The following is a 21,663-nucleotide window of genomic DNA, read 5'->3' on the forward strand; positions in this document are numbered from 1 at the left end:
CGTATGGTAGTTCTATTTTTAGTTTTTTAAGGAACCTCCATACTGTTCTCCATAGTGGCTGTATCAATTTACATTCCCACTAACAGTGCAGGAGGGTTCCCTTTTCTCCACATCCTCTCCAGCATTTATTGTTTGTAGATTTTTTGATGATGTCCATTCTGATCGGTGTGAGATGATATCTCATTGTACTTCTGATTTGCATTTCTCTAATGATTAATGATGTTGAGCATTCTTTCATGTGTTTGTTGGCAATCTGTATATCTTCTTGGGAGAAATGTCTATTTAGGTCTTCTGCCCATTTTTGGATTGGGTTGTTTGTTTTTGTGATATTGAGCTGCATGAGCTGCCTGTATATTTTGGAGATTAATCCTTTGTCAGTTGCTTCATTTGCAAATATTTTCTCCCATTCTGAGGGTTGTCGTTTTGTCTTCTTTACGTTTTCCTTTGCTGTGCAAAAGCTTTTAAGTTTCATTCGGTCCCATTTGTTTATTTTTGTTTTTATTTCCATTTCTCTAGGAGGTGGGTCAGAAAGGATCTTGCTGTGATTTATGTCATAGAGTGTTCTGCCTATGTTTTCCTGTAAGAGTTTGATAGTGTGTGGCCTTACATTTAGGTCTTTAATCCATTTTGAGTTTATTTTTGTGTATGGTGTTAGGGAATGTTCTAATTTCATTCTTTTACATGTAGCTGTCCAGTTTTCCCAGCACCACTTATTGAAGAGGCTGTCTTTTCTCCACTGTATATTCTTGCCTCCTTTTTCAAAGATAAGGTGACCATAGGTACATGGGTTTATCTCTGGGCTTTCTATCCTGTTCCATTGAAAAACTGAAACCATTTTCACTAAGATCAGGAACAAGACAAGGTTGCCCACTCTCACCACTGTTATTCAACATAGTTTTGGAATTTTTAGCCACAGCAATCAGAGAAGAAAAAGAAATAAAAGGAATCCAAATCGGAAAAGAAGAAGTAAAGCTGTCACTGTTTGCAGATGACATGATACTATACATACCGAATCCTAAAGATGCTACCAGAAAACTACTAGAGCTAATCAATGAATTTGGTAAAGTAGCAGGATACAAAATTAATGCACAGAAATCTCTTGCATTCCTATACACTAATGATGAAAAATCTGAAAGTGAAATTAAGAAAACACTCCCATTTACTACTGCAACAGAAAGAATAAAATATCTAGGAATAAACCTACCTAAGGAGACAAAAGACCTGTATGCAGAAAATTATAAGACACTGATGAAAGAAATTAAAGATGATACAAATAGATGGAGAGATATACCATGTTCTTGGATTGGAAAAATCAACATTGTGAAAATGACTATACTACCCCAAGCAATCTACAGATTCAATGCAATCCCTTTCAAGCTACCATTGGCATTTTTCACATTACTAGAACAAAAAGTTTCACAATTTGTATGGAAACACAAAAGACCTCGAATAGCCAAAGCAATCTTGAGAAAGAAAAACGGAGCTGGAGGAATCAGGTTTCCTGACTTCAGACTATACTACAGAGTTACAGTAATCAAGACAGTATGGTACTGGCAGAATTGTAATTTTAAAGGAACAGCAAACTATGTTCATCATACTGGCATTTTCAGATTTTACCTTCTTAACCATCCTTTAATGTTGGTATTATTACTTTGTCTATTTTATAGGGCAGCAAAATGAGGTTTGTAATGGTTACATAAAATGCCCAGGATGATATGTCTAGAAGTGATGGTACTTAAATGATGAAAACAAATAATAGTTCAATTAATTACTTTTAACAGAAGTGTTAACTAAAATACCTCCCTAAATCAGCTGTGGAGAAAAATGTTACTACTTAGACTTTGATAAAACATACTTATTAAGATTGAAGAAGAAAATTTAAATAGAAGTCAAATAGGAAATCCATATATGACTTTTATTTTAAAAAATTGGAAAACTCTTACGTTTTTTCTGTTTCAAATGAAATGGAATTTTTAAAAGTTAACAATCTTAGGACTTCCCTGGCAGTCAGTGGTTAAAGACTTCACTTTCCAATGCCGGGGATGCGGGTTCAATCCTTCGTTGGGGAGCTAAGATCCCACGTGCCTCGTGGCCAAAAAACCAAAACATAAAACAGAAGCAATATTGTAACAAATTCAATAAAGACTTTAAAAATGGTCCACATTAAAAAAAAAAATCTAAAAAAAAGTAAAAGTTAACAATCTTATAACCACCTGTGTTAACCTGAGCCTAATATTCCATGTTTTTTCCCTTTACACTTAAATATTATTATTGGCACACACACTACAACAAAAAAGAAACAGCTTTTAATTTAAAATAAAATCAAAATATAAAAAGTGTCCTTATGTAATGAAAAATGGCATGATATTTTAAAAGCTCCTCTTTTAATATTTTAAAATGTAGAATGTAAGCATGAATGTTGCTTTAAGAAAGGTACTCATATTATTACAAAAATAGAACTTATGCTTGTGATGTTGCAGTTGCCATGGTTACTACAAATTTGTTACTTAATAGCAGAGCAAATAGATTCATAAACATGCTAATTATATCTGATACATTTTTCAGACTGTTTTATATGAATATGCATATAGTCTGCATAAAAATGAATGTCCCCATGCAATAATTTTGCAAGTTTGGGAAGGTTTTGCTGTATTCTCTATGATGTAGTGTATGAGCATCTCAACATAGGAAAAAAGAGAAAAGAAAATATTCAAGCAAATGATTTTATGATTCACAGAGTAGACAACTGTTGTTTTTAAATTAAATAATATAAACAATTCTAAATGCTAATTCTTTACTATACAGTCAGTACTTAGAAAGGTTAAAGTTTTGGATTTATAATAAAGCTCTTCTTTTCTGTCATTCCAGTTAAAGAAATATTAAGAAGCTAGTAAGACAAATGAATATAGTTCTGAGTTTTGACATGAATCAGCATGCTATAAAATTTATACATGAAGATGAACAAAGATTTTACAAATACAATGTTTTCCTTTCTATAGCTTAAGTATTTGATAACATTGAGTGCACACTGAACGTTGCAAAAATTCAAGGGCCTTGCTCTATCTTTTTCTAAAAAGCAAAGCTACTAACATAATGAGAAGGGAAGAATAGTCTTCTGCAGTTACAAAACCACGAGGAGGGGAAAAAATTGGCCCAGATTAGCCATTGAGTGAGCACATGATATAACTCAAAATAGATGCAGGAAAGAGGCTGTGACCCTTCTTGAGAAAGAGGATTTGCTTGGGAGATTTGTGACTTCAGTCAGGGCCTTGTATAGCTCTCTGATGAAAGAGTAAGAATATATGTGTCTCCAGAGAGTTACACCAGGAGGGGTTCTTTGCCCTAATCTTGTGATTGAAGATGTTACCACTCTCATGTCTCCATTTAAAACAATGCCCCACTTTCTGTTTTATTGACACTGACTTTTCTCTCCTTTGATGAAGTTTAGGTAAAAACACCAGTTAATTGCTTGGAAACCAAGTGGTATTGAGCAACATATATGATATTAACAATCAGGCAGTTATTTGTTTATGCTCCGTTTTTCACTTTCACAAACAAAGCACATGGAAGTTGGTTGCTGTATTTCAGATGTTTGAGCATGTCAGGTATATTGACTGAAAAATCTGCTCTGCAGCTCACTGTCACCTAGTGATTGATATCAGCTGTAACAAGATAAAATGTTATGGCATCATAATTCTGTTTGATAGAAGGTAATCTTTGATCTTTTACTATCAACAGAAGATTATAATATATACTTAGTGTGATAAATAATACCCTTTCACTGATGTCAGAGAAAGAGCAAGTTAAATTGATATGGTTCCAATAGCTAGTATTTTATTTGCAATTTTTTGAAAGATTAAACACCTAATAAACAGTAAGACTAGATTCCTAAAATGCATTATTATTTAATTATTACTTCTGTTTGTTAATAATCATCAATTATGCTCTCTTTTGCATTGAACTAAAGGATGCATTTTAAAAACTGCTAAATGCATAGCCTTGAGGTAACTTTTTATTGGCGGGCATTATGGTACTGAGGTGCCAATTAGCGGCATTAATATGCCAAAATATTATGTAAATAAAAAATCAGGAATTGAATATTTGATATGTGAAATACTCTAAATAGTATGAACAACCATCTTCCCTTTCCTTTAAAATATAGAGTCCAAATTCCTTGCTTAGCATGTAACAAATGCTTGATAGATGTTAGCTCTCAAAATTATTTTTTATCATAATTAATTGCAGCTCTTAGCATATGCTATGATCTTTTTTTTTTTTTTAACAAGTCTAAGATAGGAACTTTTTAAAAAAATTTTTTAAAATTTATTTATTTTTATTTTTGGCTGTGTTGGGTCTTCGTTTCTGTGCGAGGGCTTTCTCTAGTTGCGGCAAGCAGGGGCCACTCTTCATCACTGTGCGTGGGCCTCTCACTATCGCGGCCTCTCTTGTTGCGGAGCACAGACTCCAGACGTGCAGGCTCAGTAGTTGTGGCTCACGGGCCTAGTTGCTCCACGGCATGTGGGATCTTCCCAGACCAGGGCTCGAACCCGTGTCCCCTGCATTAGCAGGCAGATTCTCAACCACTGCGCCACCAGGGAAGCCCTATGCTATGATCTTATGATTTACCTCAAATGTCCCTTGTCTGCCTAGAAAAATTCTCATCTTTCAAGATATAGTTCAATTGCCACTTCCTTTGAGAGGCTGGTCCAGAGTATCCTTTCTCTATGTCTCAGAAAGGATAGTTGTTCTTCCTCTCTGCTCCCTTAGTGTTTTGGCCATGTTTTTGTTATTACTGTTTTGCTGAGAGATGAGTTGAGTTGTTGCTTGTATGACATTCCATTTGAATGTGAGCTTCTAGAACCAGAGATTGGGTCTTGACCATCTTCGCCTTCAGTGTTCACTAGGTGCTCAGTAAATGTTTGTTGGTTAAGTTACTGAATATGATGAGAGGGCCACATAGTATGAAAAGCAAAAGGGCAGAAAAACAAAAAATGGGAAAAAATCAATTGACAAGAGAAAATGGTCGTAAAAAAGAAAACACAAAGTCTACTTCTGGTGTTAATCATTTCTATCCAGAACCTTACAGCTTTGTGTACATACAGCAGACCTCAGGCATTGCACTGATTTGAGAATTGCCTAGGCCTCTCACTTTTCCTTTCCTTGGGGTATTAGCCATAGAGCATTTAAAAAAAAACCTTTTTCATCAAATCCTCTGATTTGATACTCACAATAGCCTTGGGAAATAGTCAATTCGGGTGTATCATCATCGCTTTTTTTAAAAACATCTTTATTGGAGTATAATTGCTTTACAATGGTGTGTTAGTTTCTGCTTTATAACAAAGTTAATCAGTTATACATATACATATGTTTCCATATCTCTTCCCTCTTGCATCTCCCTCCCTCCCACCCTCCCTATCCCACCCCTCTAGGTGGTCACAAAGCACCGAGCTGATCTCCCTGTGCTATGCGGCTGCTTCCCACTAGCTATCTATTTTATGTTTGGTAGTGTATATATGTCCATGCCACTCTCTCACTTTGTCCCAAATTACCCTTCCCTCTCCCCGTATCCTGAAGTCCATTCTCTAGTAGGTCTGTGTCTTTATTCCCGTCTTGCCTCTAGGTTCTTCATGACCATTGTTTTTTTTTAGATTCCATATATATGTGTCAGCATACGGTATCTGTTTTTCTCTTTCTGACTTACTTCACTCTGTATGACAGACTCTAGGTCTATCCACCTCACTGCAAATAACTCAATTTTGTTTCTTTTTATGGCTGAGTAATATTCCATTGTATATATGTGCCACATCTTCTTTTTCCATTCATCTGTTGATGGACACTTAGGTTGCTTCCATGTCCTGGCTATTGTAAATAGAGCTGCAGTGAACATTGTGGTACATGACTTTTTGAATTATGGTTTTCCCAGGGTATATGCTCAGTAGTGGGATTGCTGGGTCGTATGGTAGTTCTGTTTTTAGTTTTTAAGGAACCTCCATACTGTTCTCCATAGCAGCTGTATCAATTTACATTCCCACCAACAGTGAAAGAGGGTTCCCTTTTCTCCACACCCTCTCCAGCATTTATTGTTTGTAGATTTTTTGATGATGGCCATTCTGACCGGTGTGAGATGATATCTCATTGTAGTTTTGATTTGCATTTCTCTAATGATTAATGATGTTGAGCATTCTTTCATGTGTTTGTTGGAAATCTGTATATCTTCTTTGGAGAAATGTCTATTTAGGTCTTCTGCCCATTTTTGGATTGGGTTGTTTGTTTTTTTGATGTTGAATCATCGCTTTTTTATAGAGGAGGAAACTACAGCTCAGAGAGGTTAGTGGTTTGTCCAGGGTTACACAGCTAAGAGACAGATTGTAGACTCAACTATGACTATCTGACTCCAGATAAAGTGCACTTTCACTGATGCCATAAGTGTTTCCTGAGGCTAATTACAAGTGTTTTGTCTATTTGAAAAATTTTTACATTCAAAGCACTAGATTCATGTTTAGTGGGCTATAAAATAAGTAGATTCAATGATGTCTACAGTTGACTTGAATTTGGCTAGTACACAATGTATCATTTTTGATTCTTGCTACATAAACGATATGAAAACATTAAGAAGAAATGAGAACTCTGACAACCTTTTGCAGCATTTTAAGGTAAATATTTCTGTATTTCTGCAAATTCCTCTAGTGAGGATTTATTGCCATGGCGAAAGATTTTTAGAAATAATTTTGCTCTGAAATAGGGAAAAGTTTACAAAGTTCTGTAAGTTCATCTTTCGTGTTAGGTTTGTACATACAGGTCAGTACTATTCACCTGATCATATTGCATTTATTCAACTTGTAAAAGGAAACTATCTCCAAAAATAGATTCCTTTAGACTTTTGGCAGAATCATTGTTCTCAAAGAGATAACAGATGTCATCTTCCTTTAGCAGGTGAGAATCTGGACTTTCTAGACAGTTATGAGCAGTATTCTGAAACCAAAGCTTCAGTTGATTTGGATCTACAATTGCTGTCAGCTATAGTAACTTAGAAGCATAAACTTTGTAGCTGAGGTGACAAAAGATTGCCTAATGAAATCTGTTTGTACAAGAAGAAATTGTGGTCTGGAGAGGTTAAGACGTTTATCCAATTTTACATGGGTAATCAATGGTGCAACCAGGACTTGAAGCCAGGTTACCTTATTTCTTTTCAACATTCTTTTCTCTGAAATATGCTGACTCCATTTTGGTGGATATATCAGTTGTCTATTGCTATGTAGCAAATCACCGCATATGATGGTGGCTTGGGGAAGCTGTGGCCATTGTTGTGGGCTGTGCTAGTGATTCTGTCAAAATGATAAATTTGCATACCAATGGGGAAAAAAACCTCTTTATCAATTTGTGTAAAGACCTCTTTTCTAATTGTCTGCTTGGTCACTATGTCACCAAGTGACATATGTGTAGGACAAGGATATAAGTAAAATGTATGGTTGCTAAGTTTCAATTTCTGTTTCACCAAGGAAACGATTCAACATTAATTAGCCAGAACTACATATCAAATATGTTTATTCAAACATAAAATACCCCGAATTCTACCAGTCTGAAGCTATTAAAACCAATTTTAGGGAGAAGGACCATGGGTTTTCCCACATCAGCTGTGGCGTTTTACTCTCTTCTGGCAAAGCAGGTATTTAGCATTAAAGGAGTCAAAAGTATCTTCTTTAGCTTATATTTCATTGCTTTCACAAATGAAAGTAAAGATGTAGGCTGGAATTAAAGAAGCCAGATATTTAGGCAACAATTTTGAACCTCTTTGAATCTTTTCTGAAGAAGCATCTTCAGGAGAAGTAGGATCAGGAAAAACAAAACAAAACAAGACATGAAGTTATGACAACAATAAGGAACTTTAGAAACTAGAGTATGGCCAACTCTGTGGGAAGAGAGAGAAATATCTCTAGAGGATTTGAGGAGGGCATTTTACAGCTGAAGTGCCAAAGTTCTTTGCTAGTTACCTTGGTCCAGTCATTACTCTGAAAAATAGAATTCAAAACATGCTACATTAGAAATAGAGGATGTACAGCCAGTTATGGATGATGAATCAAAAGAAAAGAGGCTAACTCATTTTGATACAGCCTGGCTTTCTTTGTGTCCAAAGGTTATAATTGCTCATAATATATATCAAACTTTTATTATTAATCTTCTGAAGAACTTTGTTGAGAATCAATAAAATATGCCACTTTTTTTTTCAGGAAAACTAAAAAAGCGAAAACCTCAGTATCCTGAAATAATCATTTTTTTGCTCCTCATTCTCTTGTTCAGAAATTTTAGCTGTGATCAGCTGGGTGGCTTTTCTGTGGGTCTCACTAGAGGTCACTCTTGTGAATGCAGTAATATGGAGGCTTAATGGACGAAATGATCTAAGATGGTCTCACATCTGGCTGCTGACAGGGCTTGCTCCTCTCTCTCTCTCTCTTTGTAGCCTATAACTATCAAGAAGTCTAGCTCAGGCTTCTTTTTATGGCATTTGGTTTCTAGAGAGGTGACTGTGGAAGCTGGAAGGCCTCTTGAAGCATAGACTTGGAACTCCCATAACATAATGCCCATCACATTTTTCTGGTTAGGGTGAGTCACAAGGCCCATAAGCAGGGAGAGTAATTGACTCTACCTTTTGCTGGAAGGAACAGAAGAGTCATACTGCAAAGAGGCATGTGCATAGAAACGAGAGGCATTTATGCACCATCCCGTTTTTTTTGCAACCTGTGTTACTGGATATGCCAAAAGTTCTTAACCATTCTCTTTGATCTATATGTTATATAAAATAATACTTTAAGGTGCAGAGAATCTAATTTCTGTTTTATTTTTATTTTATTGAGAAGAACTTGTGTGGTTACATATCATAAAGACAACCGAGTTCTGACTCAAAATAATGGTGATACTGATATTTTAAAGTTTTTTTCCCTTACTACAAGTCAATGGAATAGGTTGACATTTTTATAGATATATATTTCTTATTTTTCTCAGGAAGAGGTTGAGGATAAAAATTGGTTTTCTAGTGAGTGTCTGTGTTTTGGTTTCTGTTAAATGATGATCTATAATTGATTTGTGTGCCAACTAGAACTGCCTCAGACTGTTTTCAGCTATTTTCTTCTCAATTCAATATGTAGCTTATTCACAGAGAGCATTACCAGCCCTTTCCCAGATAATCAATCATAAACTAAAGAGAAAAAGACTGTTTTTAATGGAATATTGAGAAAAGAGGAAGTGACTAAATAGTGTGGGCTTGGGGAGGGAGAAGTAGGGGAGAGTAATCTTAGTAACTGTAAAGCTGTTTTGTAATAGGTCCAACTTTCTAAGCATTCTTTTGTTATTTAACCTTATGTTGTTAGAGATGCCAGGGCAGAAAGCAATGTAGATGATTAGGGACAAACGTGGAAGCCTAATGTGTTTAGATGCTTAATAGACAAAAATGTTATTTAATCCTTATAACAATTCTATTAAATAGTACTATTATACCCATTTTACAAATTAGAAAACTGAGGATTTGAGGTTAGTAATTTATCCAAATTCGTACAGACATAAAATAACAAAGGTGAGATAAGAATACAGAGAAACTTGATTTCAAATCCTTATTTTGTTCTTCTGTTACATACAAGCTTTTGACTAGGGGAATATTAACATGATTATCCCTAATTTTTCTGCAGTATCGTAAATAAAGGGTCATAATAACCAGGCATAATAAGCTACAATTGTTTAATAAACACAAAGAATACAGTGCACATTGTAACTGGTAATTGTTCTACTAGAAATACTTATCAATAAGTATTGTCTAAAGAAGCTCTGAAAATATCTTGCCCCTCCTTTCAGGGTGAATACAATTTGGCCAATTTATATCACTGTTTTAGAGTAACTTCTGGGAGGAATGTGGGTTGGTAATAAACATTAATGGACTGTCATTTTGTTATACTATATCTTTAATCCGGTCTTAAAAATATTAATTTAGAAGTCTTAGGTTCCATTGTGAGAAGGAACAAACTAACTCAGTAAGAATCAAATTCAAGGTGTATATTTTTTTCACATTACATCTCTGAAATCAGAATTTGTCTTACACCAGTAAGAAAGCATTTTACCATATTTTAACTGTTTAATGGTCCTTGATTCAAAATAATAAAGATGGAAACAAGCTCAAGTAGGTGGCTCACTATTTCTTCTCTTTTATAGATGAAGTATCTGAAACACAAAAATTTAACTAGCTTTTCCAGTGCCACAAAGGTAGACCCAGGATTTGAACTAAGGACTCATGAGCAGCAAGAAAGTCTGGGATAGCAAAATTAAGCCTGACTTTTGGAGTATAGGATGTAGGAAGTGCAGAAATTTGGAGAATAGAAAACTCACTATGTTTGATGTGTCATTGAAGAAAAATTTCCATACCTTATTCTTTATCCTTACCTTTATCTTTACAGCTAATTCACTCAGTGACATCATTGGGCCTCTCCTTTCTTCTTTTCTACTACTCCTTCTCCACCCTCCACCATTCAGCTTATTTTCCCTAGTAAAAAACTTCAGCCAGTCTCTAATCAAATCCTGTACTCCATTTCCGTATTCCTTTTTTTTTCTGACTAGCAAAGCCAACAATGGCTGACCTTATCTATGCACTTTCTCAAATACAGTGAAAACCACACATGGGCAGATTCATGGTCACCAACCTGAAATGGACTCTCGACATTTTTGAGAAATATACTCTTTTCATTTTTCAACACTCTCTCCCATTGTTCACATCAACTCTTTCAAATATCCTCTTCCTGCTTCATGTCTTCTCACCTCACATTTACTTTAAAATTCCTAATTTTATCTCCAGTTATAATCACCCAAAGTGTTATAACATTATGATAATAACAATGCTAAAAGATATAATATTCATTTATTTTAATGAAATCAAGAATAAAAGTTGGAGGCAATATAACATAGCAAATTGCAGAGGAGCCAGGCTTAGAGTAAAAGTTTCCTTGTTGCCAAAAATGATTTCCATTTCCTTATTATCTCAAAAAGTAGGGTACACGCACACAAACATACATGCAAATACACACAAGCACATATATATTTGACATTTTGTTATCTTGTGAATAGATGATACATTCACGTAGTTTGAAATTAAAATAATAAATCCTTCCTCATCTACCCCATTCCCTCCTACCCACTTTAGGTAGGCACTCTTCCAGTGTTTCTTTATGAAATAATATGCGAATTAAAACAAACATTTTTGTGCTTCCTTTTCTTATACAAAGGATAACATTATATATGTATATATACATATATGTTTTCATATATATGTACGTGTATATATATATATGCATATTCTTATTGCAATATTTTTGGAGAGAAAGAGGGTCCTCTTGGGAGATACATATGCATATACATACACGTGTGTGTGTGTGTTCTGCACATTGAGTTTTTCACTTAAAATATGTTTTGGTGTTCTCTCCATGTCTCTATAAAGAGACTGTCATCCTTTCTGTTTGCTTGTTTGCTTTTTTAGTAGTTGCATAACATGCTGTTGAATGTATGTACCATAGTTTATGTTTAACAGTTCTTTATTGAAGGACTCTTGGTCTGTATCCAATTTTATGTTACTACAAGTAATGTTGCAATGATATCCTAGTATATTTGCCATTGGGTTCATGTGAAAGGGTATCTGAGTCAGTTCCAGAAGTGGGTTAAAGAATAAAGCATTAGTAATTTTGATGGATATTTTAAAATTACCCTCCAGAGGCATGTACCACTTTGTATTCCCACCAGCATTTTGTGAGTGCCTGTTTTTCCATAAAGTTTGACAACAGAGTATATCATCATACTTTAGCATTTTTGTTAATATGATATGTAAGAAATTTTAATATGCTTAAGAACCGTTTGTGTTCCTATTACTGAGGTCTGTCTTTTCACACCGTCTGCTTAATTTCTTATTGTATTGCTGGTTTTTTTCTTCTCCGTATCTTGAAGCCATTTATATTTATTAAGGGATCAGTCCTTTGTTTCTGACATCAGTTGACATTTTTGTCCCCATTTTGTCCATTGTTTTTGCATTTATTTCTAGTGCTTTTTAAAAAAATGTAATATAGCTTATTAATTTTTGTCTTGGTTTCTGGATTTTTTGAGTCAGAATTGGAGAAAACTTACTCCTCCAAGCTTATAAAGAAATTTGTTCATATTTTCTTCTAATAATTTTATGATCTTACATTTACATTTACATCTTTAATCCATTTAGAGATTTTCTGGTAAGGGTCAAAGTTGTCTTTTGATGACTATCTATTTGTTATAGTACCACTTGTTAGAAATTTCGTTCTACCTCACTGATTTGAGATGCCACCTAATAATATGGCAAATTGACATTTCTTCTTTGGGTCTATATTTGTACTTTCTGTTGTTCTTGTTTCATTCATCTTTCTTTATTCATGTGCCAATATTTTACTGTTTTAGTTTCCTTAGGGCTGTGCTATCCAGTAGGGTAGCCACTAACCACATGTAGCTATTGAGCAGTTGAAATGTGGCTAATGTAAATGAGGTGTGCTGTAATTGAAAAATACACATTGGATTTTAAAGAATTAGTTTAAACAAGGAATTTAAAATACTCCCTTAATTTTATACTGATTATACATTGAAATAATATTTTGGATATATTGGTTTAAATAAAATATACTTCAAAATTAATTTTACATGATTCTTTTTACGTTTTAAATCATGGATACTAAATGTTTTTTAATTGTTTATGTGGCTATCATTATATTTCTATTAGACATCACTGATTTTGAGTATGTTTAGGCATGTTGAGTTTAATGTGGCAAAAAGACATTTAAGTGGAGTCTTAGGGAACACTGAAAAGGTTTAAGTTTGTGTAAGAAATCTGCTTTGCTCATAGAGAATTAAGAATTTTCTTGTCAGGCTCTCACTTCCCTTCAAATCATCTGTATGTTGCTTCTGCTTTCTGGAATGCCCTTACGTATTACATATATCATATGTGTGTGTGTGTGTGTGTGTGTGTGTGTGTATGTGTGCGTGTGTATGTTTAAACATCTCACCCTTACTCATTTATGACTCAGATATCACATTATCTCCTCTGCTGGGCTCACTATCCTAGCTATGCCTGAATAACTGTTTTTTTTTTTTTTTTTATCTTTTCCCCAACTTAGTTCTAAGCTCCTTGAGGACAAGAGCACTGCCGTAGTCATATTTGTGAATCCACAGCCTAGGACAACACATGCATAGATTAAGCACTCTTTAGTGTTCGCAGAATGAGCTGGTAATGAGAATCTATGAGACTGGATGAGTTCTCCACAAGAGGAAATGCTAAGGGGAAAAGAGTGATTTTTAGGAGGCATCTGCAGGCAGATAAAGCTAAAGAAAGAGGAGTAATGAAAGCAACCTTGAACTAGACTCCAAAATGCAGGAAGATAGCCAGGAGCATTCTTTTTATAAAAGAAAGTGAAGTGTGTTTGAAGAGATGAGGCATGAGCAAACAATTTTTAGTTTGAATGGAAACTTAGTGATAAGAGGCCTTGAGAATTGTTTCATTCTTTAAAGAAGCAAGTAAAGAAGGAGAGGTTTGTAGTCTACTACACTCCTTTAATGAATATAAAAATTCCCCTACCTTGCCCAGTGTTAAATATAGTAATTAAAAGATGCAATGTTGCTTAATCTCACTACCGTTTTTCATTCAGAATAAAATGCAAGTGATTCATGTGAAAATTTGTGAAAGGGAATATATTAATACTTTAAAAGAGTTAGAAAGGTCAAGTGAAATGATTTTTGTCTTCTAAATGAGGAAGATGCATGCACATTTGGAGACACAGAGAAGGAGCCCATAGAGAAGGAAAGATCCAAGATGCAAGAGAAAGAGAGGATGACCGTTCTCTTAAGATACCTCAGGAGGTGATAAGGGAGAGTATTGTGAGCCCAGGTAATGGGGATGGCTTTTGAGATGTAGAAAAACATTAGTTTTTTTGGACCTCATTTACACTGGGTGTTTCATGGAGCAATGATGCTCAGGTAGTCTTTCATTATTATTTAAGCCCTTTCTACATTTTATCACCCTACTCTTTTCCATTATTATTTGAGAGACAAAATAAAGAAGATAGGTTTGGTGATATTTGGCCAGAGTCAGTTTTTGTCTAGGGTTTTTGTGTTTGTTGCCTGTATGTGTATTTCAAAAACTAAGTTCTGGGAAAGTAGCACTCTACTCAATTTTATTGGATTCATTTTGGAACATATAAGCATACTGATTTCAAACTTGTTTAAATATTTGAATTTTTTGATTCTCTACCAGAGATTAATAACTCTAAAAAACATTTGCTGATTGGATTAAAAGTATCTGTAGTTTATGCCTCTATTTCATAGAGTACAGAGCGAGATAGCACATTTGTCTGACAAATATATATTTATGTCAGATAATATCAGTTTTGTTATCACCATCTGCACTCTGCTATATTTTAACAACAATATGAACAGAGATATACATATAAAATTGTGGATTTACAACAGATATCATCACTAATTTCTAATTAACTACATGTTTTTTGCTAGTTTAGAAAAGTTTAGAGTGTTAAGTTAAATAGCAACTGAAGCTCTATTTTATGTTCTCGGAAATATTACATTTTATAGAGGATTAAATTAAAGGATGAAGAAAATGATGCCAAATTAAAGCTAGTTTAAACGAAACCATGAAGGCAAAAAATCTGTTTTTGATATGAAAGGAAATGATTCTATAACATTGTGATTATTCATTGAAGATTTTTATAGTGCATGACCTGCAATTTAACGTTGGTAATTTGTCAAGTAACTGCAAGTCAATATCTGCTGGACATTTTCTGTAACAATATGTGCAATGAGATGGTGAGGTTATGTTTACATTATGATTTCAACATTTATTCTTTGCTTCAAAAATTAAAGGTTTTCATAAGATTATTATTATTCAGAAGAATATGTTATCTTAATATCAATATATTTATACCAGACCTAAGGATTTTGCTATTTTCTTAATATATGTCTCAAGGTATCACTTTATAATCGTTGAAATCAAATACAAAGGAGAAATTCTCTGATAATCCTTCTAGCCAAAAAATACTATTTTAATTTCATAATCATTTGTAATCCTAATCTAAGTGTAAATTTTAACAATATATCAGAATTGCTCATGTTGCCACATACTCTTATGATGCTCATTTTAATGAATCCATAATAGTCAATCAAGTTAATATTTGTTTATTTAAACACTCCCTAATATTAGGACAATTAGATTGTTAACAATTCTGCCCACCATATATATTGTTGAAATACATTTCTTTGTAACCATCATTTTCTCTTTTTTTTTTTAGCTTTGGATTCACAAGGCCTAGGTCTAAACTCAGACACTCCCATTTACTAACAGTGATTTTTGCCATTTAATTAACTTTACTAAGTTTTAGTATCTTTATCTGCAGAACGGTGTCACTATACATTACTTTACAAGGTTTCTTGGGAATTGAATTCTAAAAATATTGTATTCATTCCACTCATATTGAACGGGCATATATTCTATGGCAGGGACTGTTCCAGATTCTGTGTATACTACACTGGAGAAAACAAAATCCCCTGCTAGCCTATTATATTGCTTACTTAGGGAAAACATACAATATTATATATATATATATATATATATATATGGTAATGATACATACTAAGGATAAAAATAAAGTAGTATAAAGGAGACAGAGAGTGCTGGGAATGGGAGTAACTTTTTTTTTTTTAATAGATCTTTATTGGAGTATAACTGCTTCACAACACTGGGCTAGCCTCTGTCACACAACAAAGTGAATCAGCCACATGCACACATACATCCCCATATCCCCTCCCTCTTGAGCCTCCCTCCCAACCTCCCTATCCCACATCTCTAGGTGGTCACAAATCACCTAGCTGATCTCCCTGTGCTATGCAGCTGCTTCCCACTAGCTATCTATTTTACATTTGGTAGTGTATATATGTCAGTGCTACTCTCTCACTTCATCCCAGCTTACCCTTCCCCCTCCATGTCCTCAAGTCCATTCTCTACGTCTGTATCTTTATTCCTGTCCTGCCCCTAGGTTCATCAGAACCATTTTTTGTTTTTTAGATTACATATATATGTGTTAGCATACGGTATTTGTTTTTCTTTTTCTGACTTACTTCACTCTGTTTGACAGACTCTAGGTCCATCCACCTCGCTACAAATAGCTCAATTTCGTTTCTTTTTATGGCCGAGTAATATTCCACTGTATACATGTGCCACATCTTCTTTATCCATTCATCTGTCAGTGGACATTTAGGTTGCGTCTGTGTCCTGGCTATTGTAAATAGTGCTGCAGTGAACATTGTGGTACATGTCTCTTTTTGAATTATGGTTTTCTTAGGGTATATGCCCAGTAGTGGAATTGCTGGGTCATATGGTAGTTATATTTTTACTCTTTTAAGGAACCTCCATACTGTTCTCCATAGTGGTTGTATCAATTTACATTCCCACCAACAGTGCAAGAGGGTTCCCTTTTCACCACACCCTTTCCAGCATTTATTGTTTCTAGATTTTTTTGATAATGGCCATTCTGACTGGTGTGAGGTGATACCTCATTGTAGTTTTGATTTGCATTTCTCTAATAGTTAGTGATGTTGAACATCTTTTCATGTGCCTCTTGGCCATCTGTATGTCTTCTTTGGAGAAATGTCTATTTAGGTCTTCTGCCCATTTTTAAATTGGATTGTTTGTTTTTTTGTTATTGAGTTCCATGAGCAGTTCATATATTTTGGAGATTAATCCTTTGTCCATTGTTTCATTTGCAAATATTTTCTCCCATTCTGAGGGTTATCTTTTTGTCTTGTTTATGGTTTCCTTTGCTGTGCAAAAGATTTTAAGTTTCATTAGGTCCCATTTGCTTATTTTTGTTTTTATTTTCATTACTCTAGGAGGTGGGTCAAAAAAGATCTCTCTGTGGTTTATGTCAAAGAGTGTTTTTCCTATGTCTTCCTCTAAGAGTTTTCAGTGTCTGGTCTTACATTTAGGTCTTTAATTCATTTAGAGTTTCTTTTTGTTTATTGTGTTAGGGAGTGTTGTAATTTCATTCTTTTACATGTAGCTGTCCAGTTTTCCCAGCACCACTTATTGAAGAGGCTGTCTTTTCTCCATTGAATATTCTTGCCTCCTTTGTCGTAAATTAGGTGGCCATGTGTGCATGGGTTTATCTCTGGGCTCTCTATCCTGTACCATTGATCTATATTTCTGTTTTTGTGCCAGTACCATACTATCTTGATTACTGTAGCTTTGTAGTACAGTTTGAAGTTGGGGAGCCTGATTCCTCCAGCTCCGTTTTTCTTTCTCAAGATTGCTTTGGCTATTTGGAGTCTTTTGTGATTCCAAACAAAGTGAAAAATTTTTTGTTCTAATTCTGTGAAAAATGTCGTTGGTAATTTGATAGGGATTGCATTGAATCTGTAGATTGCTTTGGGTAGTATAGTCATTTTCACAATATTGATTCTTCCAACCCAAGAAGATGGTATATCTCTCCATCTGTTTATGTCATCTTTCATCAGTGTTTTATAGTTTTCTGAGTACAGGTCTTTTGCCTTCTTAGGTAGGTTTATTGCTAGGTATTTTATTCTTTTTGTTGTGATGGTAAATGGGATTGTTTCCTTAATTTCTCTTTCTGATTTTTTGTTGTTAGTGTATAGGAATGCCAGAGATTTCTGTGCATTAATTTTGTATCCTGCAACCTTGCCAAATTCATTGATTAGCTCTAGTAGTTTTCTGGTGGCATCTTTAGGATTTTCTGTGTATAGTATCATGTCATCAGCAAACAGTGACAGGTTCACTTTTTCTTTTCCAATTTGTATTCCTTTTATTTCTTTTTCTTCTCTGATTGCTGTGGCTAGGATTTCCAAAACTATGTTGAATAAGAGTGGTGAGAGTGGGCATCCTTGTCTTCTTCCTGATCTTAGTGGAAATGGTTTCAGTTTTTCACCATTGAATATGATGTTTGCTGTGGGTTTGTCATATATGGCCTTTATTATGTTGAGGTAGTTTCCCTCTAAGCTCATTTTCTGGAGAGTTTGTATCATAAATGTGAGTTGAATTCTGTCAAAAGCTTTTCCTGCATCTATTGAGAGGATCATATGGTTTTTATTCTTCAATTTTTTAATATGGTGGGTCACATTGATTGGTTTACGTATATTGAAGAATCCTTGCATCCCTGGGATAAATCCCACTTGATCATGGTGTATGATCCTTTTAATGTGTTATTGGATTCTGTTTGCTAGTATTTTGTTGAGGATTTTTGCATCCATGTTCATCAGTGATACTGGTTTATAATTTTCTTTTTTTGTGATATATTCTTCTGCTTTTGGTATCAGGGTGATGGTGGCTTGGTAGAATGAATTTGGGAGTGTTTCTCCCTCTGCAATTCTTTTGGAAGAGTTTGAGAAGGATCGGTGTTAGTTCTTCTCTAAATGTTTGATAGAATTCACATGTGAAGCCATCTGGTCCTGGACTTTCGTTTGTTGGAAGATTTTTAATTGCAGTTTCAGTTTCAGGTCTTGTGATTGGTCTGTTTTTATTTTCTAATTCTTCCTGGTTCAGTCTTAGAAAATTGTACCTTTCCAGGAATTTGTCCATTTGTTTGTGGTTGTGCATTTTATTGGCAATAGGTGTTTGTAAGTAGTCTCATAATCCTTTGTATTTCTGCGGTGTCAGTTGTGATTTCTCCTCTTTCATTTCTAGTTTTATTGATTTGCGTCCTCTCCCTTTTTTTCTTGATGAGTCTGTCTAAGGGTTTATCAATTTTGTTTATCTTCTCAGTGAACCAGCTTTTAGTTTTATTGATCTTTGCTATTGTTTTCTTCGTTTCTATTTCTTTTATTTCTGCTCTGATCTTTATGATTTCTTTCCTTCAGTGACTTTGGGTTTTCTTTGTTCTTCTTTCTCTAGTTTCTTTAGGTGTAGGGTTAGATTGTTTATTTGACATTTTTCTTGTTTCTTGAGGTGAGATTGAATTGCTATAAACTTCCCTCTTAGAACTGCTTTTGCTGCATCCCATAGGTTTTGGGTCATTGTGTTTTCGTTGTCATTTGTTTCTATGTATTTTTAAATTTCTCCTTTGATTTCTTCAGTGATTGCTTGGATATTTAGTAGCACACTGTTTAGCCTCCATGTATTTGTGTTTTTTACAGTTTTTTTTCCTGTAACTGATTTCCAATCTCATAGCGTTGTGGTCAGAAAAGATGCTTGATACAATTTCAATTTTCTTAACTTTTCCAAGGCTTGATTTGTGACCCAAGATGTGATCTCTTCTGGAGAATGTTCCATGTGCACTTAAGAAGAAAGTGTATTCTGCCACTTTCGGATGGAATGTTCTATAAATATCAATTAAATCTCTCCGGTCTATTGTGTCATTTAAAGCTTGTGTTTCCTTATTTATTTTCTGTTTGGATGATCTGTCCATTGGTGTAATTGGGGTGTTAAAGTCCCCCATTGTTACTGTGTTACTGTCAATTTCCCCTTTTATGGCTGTTACCATTTTCCTTATATATTGAGGAGCACCTATGTTGGATGCATATATATTTACAATTGTTATGTCTTCTTCTTGGATTGATCCCTTGATCATTATGTAGTGTCCTTCCTTATCTCTTGTAACAGTCTTTCTCTTAAAGTCTATTTTATCTGATATGAGTTTTGCTACTCCAGCTTTCTTTTGATTTCCATTTGCATGGAATATCTTTTTCCATCCCTTCACTTTCAGTCTGTATTTGTCCCTAGGTCTGAAATGGGTCTCTTGTAGACAGCATATATATGGGTCTTGCTTTTGTATCCATTCAGCCAGTCTGTGTCTTTTGGTTGGAGCATTTAATCCATTCACATTTAAGGTAATTATCGATTATATATGGTCCTATTACCATTTTCTTAATTGTTTTGCATTTGTTTTTGTGGGTGTTTTTCTTCTCTTGTGTTTCCCACTCTGAGAAGTTTCTTTAGCATTTGTTGTAAAGCTGGTTGGGTGGTGCTGAATTCTCGTAGCTTTTGTTTGTCTGTAAAGCTTTTGATTTCTCCATCGAATCTGAATGAGATTCTTGCTGGGTAGAGTAATCTTCATTGTAGTTTTTTTCTCTTTCATCACTTTAAGTATATCCTGCCACTCCCTTCTGGCCTTCAGAGTTTCTGCTGAAAAGTCAGCTGATAACCTTATGGGGTTTCCTTTGTATGTTATTTGTTGTTTTTCCCTTGCTGCTTTTAACATTTTTTCTTTGAATTTAATTTTTGTTAGTTTGATTAATATGGGTCTTGGTGTGTTTCTCCTAGGGTTTTTCCCATATGGGATTCTTTGTGCTTCCCGGACTTGGGTGACTATTTCCTCTCCCATGTTAGGGAAGTTTTCGACTATAATCTCTTCAAATATTTTCTCAGACCCTTTCTTTTTCTCTTCTTCTTCTGAGACCCCTATAATTCAAATGTTGGTGCATTTAGTGTTGTCCCAGAGGTCTCGGAGACTGTTCTCAATTCTTTTCATTCTTTTTTCTTTATTCTGCTCCTCGGCAGGTATTTCCACCATTCTGTCTTCCAGCTCACTTATTATTTCTTCTGCCTCAGTTATTCTGTTACTGATTCTTTCTAGTGTATTTTTCATTTCAGTTATTTTGTTGTTCATCTCTGTTTGTTTGTTCTTTAGTTCTTCTAGATCTTTGTTAAACATTTCTTGTATTTTCTCAATCCGTGCCTCCATTCTATTTCCGAGATTCTGGATCATCTATACTATCATTACTCTGAATTCTTTTTCAGGTAGATTGCCTATTTCTTCTTCATTTATTTGGTCTCATTGGTTTTTATGTTGCTTCTTCATCTGTGATATATTTTTTTGCTGCTTTTTTTTTTTTTTTTTTTGATGAGTGGAATTGTGTTCCTGTCTTTCTGGTTGTTTGGCCTGAGGCTTTCATCACTGGAGTTTGTAGGCTGTTGGGTAGAGCTGGGTCTTGGTGCCAAGATGAGGACCTCTGGGAGACCTCCCTCTGATGAATATTCCCTGGGGTCTGAGGTTCTCTGTTAGTCCAGTTGTTTGGACTCGGAGCTCCCACCACAGGAGCTTCAGCCTTACCCCTGGCTTGTGAACCAAGACCCCACATAGTGTATGGAGTGGCAAAAAAAAAAAAAAAAAAGGGAGAAAAATAACAAAGTAAAAAATAAAATTAGAGTAGGAAACTAACAGATATGTTAGAAAAAATATAAAAATAAAAATATAGATGAAACAACAACCAGAAGGTAAAACAGATCCACAACAGTAAAAAAGAGGAGAAAAAAAAAAATGTGGAAAAGTCCTTAGCTGTGGAGGGTGGGGCCTAGCAGGGGCTAGGTTTGGGTGGTGGGTGGGGCCTATGCTTAGGACCCACAGGGCTGGAAAAAGCCCTGGGGGGTGTGGGGGTGGGGCTTAGGCTCAATGGAACAGAGTGGGCCCACACATGCCCCCCACCTCTGGTCTCAGAGGGCGGGGGACCCCACCTGGGAGCCAGCAGGCTTCCTGGGCTTGAGTGGGTAGGGCAGACGCCCTCTGCACCTCTTCTGCTCCTCCGGTCCTGGAGGGCCCCTCCTGCCTGCCTCTCCTGTTCTCCTCCCAGACTTCCTCCTATGCCCCCAGGACCCACACGGCCCAG

Source organism: Balaenoptera ricei, chromosome 1 (assembly GCF_028023285.1).
Source record: "Balaenoptera ricei isolate mBalRic1 chromosome 1, mBalRic1.hap2, whole genome shotgun sequence".
NCBI lineage: Eukaryota > Metazoa > Chordata > Mammalia > Artiodactyla > Balaenopteridae > Balaenoptera > Balaenoptera ricei.